Here is a 4,283-nt window from a genome sequence, read left to right as displayed (position 1 = left end):
GAAAGTGGGGTAGCGGGTGGAAAGTGGGGTAGCCTTCCCTGCTGTGGCGTGGGGGAGTGTAATCCCTGCGGGGTGGAGCGGGATGCACTTCTTGCCAGCTCCTACCGTCTGTCTCTGTCCCAACGTGAAAGAATCGTTTCTCCCGGGCTTTGATCAGAGCACTATTGCTTGAGGACAAAACATATATTTATTTTCTTTAAATACCTTTTTTGTAGTCGTTAAGACAAAGGGGAATTGCCTTTATAGATAGGAAGGCAACCCTTCCAGTCTCGTGGGAGGGAGACCGTTCTCCCGAAAAAGGGAGAAGGGACCATTCAGGGGAGTGTTTTTTGAAAAGGCTTCTTGACCCCTTTTCTTCTGTGGGAGGCAGAGTGAGATACGTGTTTGATTACTGAGGTGTGGATTTGTTCATCCCGGTAGGATCTGGAAGAGCAGCTCTTTTGCCTCTTAGGAGGCAGGTTAGGACAGATGAATAGATATTTCATTAAGTTTTTTTAAATTATCCTAAGATTCCAATCTTAAAGTAATTTGCTGTTTGAACAGTGTTGACAAGTGATTTGGAAATGCTTATTTGAAAGGTATGCTATTAAAAAAAAAAAATCTCGTCTGTGGGACAGGTGTTTCTTCTAGCCAGACTGGGGGGAGTTGGAGGTATCAGGATGAGAATATTTTACAGATGAAGTTTCTTCCCTCTTCCCTTGAAATTCCTGAATATGTGTGAATTTTTACTTAAATTTATGTTTCTCTCCCAAATGAAAGTTGTAATGAAGCATTCTTCCTGTTACTGGTACGAAATGTACTAATCTAATCTTAGAAGTTACAAGAATCTGCCTGTCTGGTTTTTTGTGTATCTTGAGAGGCAGAGTATCACAGGTCTGATCCCTGAGTAATTTCTTGGCCAAAAAAATGTGGCTATTAAACTCCTGTCATCTGTAAAGTTGGAGAGACATATTGGGGGCCATGCTGATCTAGGCATCGCAGTATTCAGGATCTTTGTCTCAAGTTTCACCAATTGCTTGTAAGTTTTGTTAATTAAACACAGCATTATTGTGAAATATTCATGCTAGCTCTCTTCTGGTGGGAGCTGAAGTTCGCCATATTGCTAAAAAGCCACAGGCAGTACACTGAATTACTTCCTATTCTGTCTTGTCACGTACTTATATTGACGTTACAGCAGGGATAGCATTGAGAGTTGTGGGGGATTTGTGCTGCAGAGGGCAATAAAAAGTCAGTGGGTTATGGAGGTCAGGCAGTTTTTTTTCACTTTATAGACGACGTTCCAACAGGTAAGGCTTTTATTACGTGTTGCTCTTGATATTTTACTAAGAAAAGAAGAGTTGGTTTGGTTTCTTTTTCCCTTTCTCGACATTTTGCTTTTTTGAAGAAAAGCTAAGATAAATTTTTTTGTCCTATTTTGGCTTCTTTATTTCAGGTTAAGGGGCAGGAGCAGCATAAAGGGTCTGTGAAAGCTTTGATCCACCTGTGGGATGAGTTCAGTAGCACAGGGGTGGCAGCAGCAATGTAGGCTCGGCTGACATTCGTTCCCAGCCGTTGAATTGTGCAGACAACTGTTTGCATGGCTGCACTGCGTTCTGGATAGGGAGAGAAATCAGAATTTAAAAAAAGATAGTATTTTAAGTGAGGAGCAATCTCCTGAATATGATTCCTAGCACAACTTAGGAAAAATATAGGGGATAGGATGGGAAGTCTCCTTAGCGCGGCATTGCCACCGAAGCTCTGGGGTCAACCATCTGCCTAGAGGAACTGAGGTCGACTGCCGCTACGTGGTGGTGTGCTAGGTATGCTGGAGGAGGGCTGTGTTAGGAAAGTAATGGGCTGCATAACGCTACTCTGAGAGAGAGCGAGGGAAGACTGGCAATTCAGGCAGCCCTAGGACTTGCCAGTGTCAGCAGACAAGGGATCTGGGACCAGCCTGTGTTTAAAAACGTGAGTGGAGAGTAAGACTGCTCTTGTACCTCTTGCCCTCTTCCCTATCCCTCCCCGGTGGAAAATCGTGTGCTGACTCTTCTGAGGGAATGCACAGGAACTCACCCTTCAGTTGGGAAAGATCCTCAAACGTTGCGTTCTAAAGAATCGGCTAGGTTTTAATTCTAGAGATATAAACCTCAAAAAATAAACAATATAAATATGAAACTTTCTGAATTTGACAGGAAGGCTCTTCAGACAGGAGCTCTGAGCCTGGTTAGTAAGTAAATGAGTCCAGAAAGTGAAACTAAATTAACAAAAAATGCTCTTTCACTTTTGTAGAAGCTTACCGGTTTGAATACAGGACAAAACAACAACAACAAAAAAGGACTTTGAATGTATATTAAACTGGCTTTAGATTTAGTATTAATAACCTGTGTTAGGGTTTCATTTTACTTTGAAGCATGCTCATGTGATTGATTTGAGTCCTAATATTCCAACATGTTAGAAGATTGTTCTAGTCATAAATCAGAAGGAAAACATGTCTAACTTAAGATCAGCTAAAGCTTTGTGAATATTCCCATATCCTGCATTAAGCTGCTTATTTAGTCTTTGTGGTGAAGTGAATGCTAATACATACATATTTTTTCCAAATAGGAATATTTTAATGCCTATTGAGAAGAAAAGATTTTTGACTGAAAAGCTTGATTAGTAGTTGAAAGAGAATGTTTTGTGTTTATTCAGCTGTTATAATGTTTGAATAAAATGTAAGTGAGAATGAGATCTTCTGATTCCAGAAGCTTGAAGAGTTGGGGTCAGACTTTTGTGTTGAAAAGACAGGCAGCTAAAGACCTACTGTAACTTCCAGAAGTGCTGAATTCCTCCTTCTGTTACTTTATTTTGTTCCATGATAGGATGCACCAGTCAGGTTGCTACAGATATTTGCCAGGATACTAAACAGGCAAAACTAATGGGAAAATGATGAGGGTTTGTGGTGTGGTGGGTAGCTTTGTTTTGTTTTGTTTTTTTTTTCCACTAACTCACTGAAAAATAAGAGAAGTACTGGGGCTGCTGTGTGCGAAAAGATGGTCATGTTTGGTCAGAGGTGGGGTGGGAGAGTTAGGGACATAGTATCCTTGATTTTGATTGGCATAGCTTGGTTTAAATTTCAAGCTGATTGATTTTAATTATGGGTTGAGGATCGATGGACAACAGCTGAGGTGGTCTAACAGCTCCTAGCTGCCTGAAAGGGGAGATCCTGCTCCTTCTGCTCCTTTTGCCTAGGTGCTCCCTGAACTTCCACTGTGGGGTGATTCAGCTCGCTGGCATAGACAGAAGTGCAAAGCTTTCTGCAGGGTAGCCAGTTGTATCAGCTAATGGAAAGATCCGACAGAGACTAGAGCTGGTGTGAGGGATGGCAAGGGGCAGCAGAACCAGTCGTGGGGGTCAGCGGGAGGATGATGTATTCCTCCTTCCAAAACTGCCAAGCTACGAGATTGACTCAGCTTCTCCTCCGCCAGTCTCCTTGTCTTGTGCCGCTCTGACTGTGAGAGCAGGGAGCTATTCGCTGGTACCGTTGCTGAAAAACGTGGTCCTGTTTCTCCCAACTCTTGAGTAGGCAGTTGACCACTTTCATGCTAGCTCCTAATGTTTTTTGCCCCTCAGTGAAGTTTTTCAGCTTTCTGACCTGCTGGAGTAAGAACTTAAGATTTTCCTTCCGCGGAGTGAATTTCTCTGGGGTTAAAAATTTGAATTGGTGTCCTCAGGTGTCAGGCAAGTGTGGGAAGAAGCAGGAGCGTGTGTGTCTTGGAGAGGAGCAGGGCCACTTTTCTTCTGGTTAGACTGACTCAGTGTGATTTCTTTCAGTGCACTTTAATGTTGTTTGAATTTCTGAAAGTTTAGTTGCTTTTGACCAGAAAATCAGTTTATTAACGTTGTGTGGCAGTGCTTTAATAAGTCATCTTTAAATTCATAATGTCTGGTAAGATTTTCCTTTTTTCTGAATGTTACGTGTCTTTCAGTTGAAGAGTTTTAAACCTTGAATGTAACTGAAATCTAGTTTGCATATGCAACTTGAAACAACTTCAGGACATAATGTTTAAGAAATACACCATCTAATAACCGTTCCTACTAACCTTTTTTACATTCTTAATCTTTGTGTTTTTATTAAGCTATGCTATTACTTTAAAACAATATGCATAAAGATGTAATAGCCCCTCACTGTAGGAAGCGGTAGTAAAGTTAACACGATCACTAATGTGGTTGCAAATTGAGATGTTTTAACAGTCAGGGAGCACAGAGCTTTTGAGTAATGCATAGGTACAAAATAAGGTCAAAATAGATTAAATCAAGGTTTC

Source organism: Cariama cristata, unplaced genomic scaffold (assembly GCF_000690535.1).
Source record: "Cariama cristata isolate BGI_N322 unplaced genomic scaffold, ASM69053v1 scaffold1733, whole genome shotgun sequence".
Classification (NCBI taxonomy): domain Eukaryota; kingdom Metazoa; phylum Chordata; class Aves; order Cariamiformes; family Cariamidae; genus Cariama; species Cariama cristata.
This window is presented reverse-complemented; position numbering follows the sequence as displayed.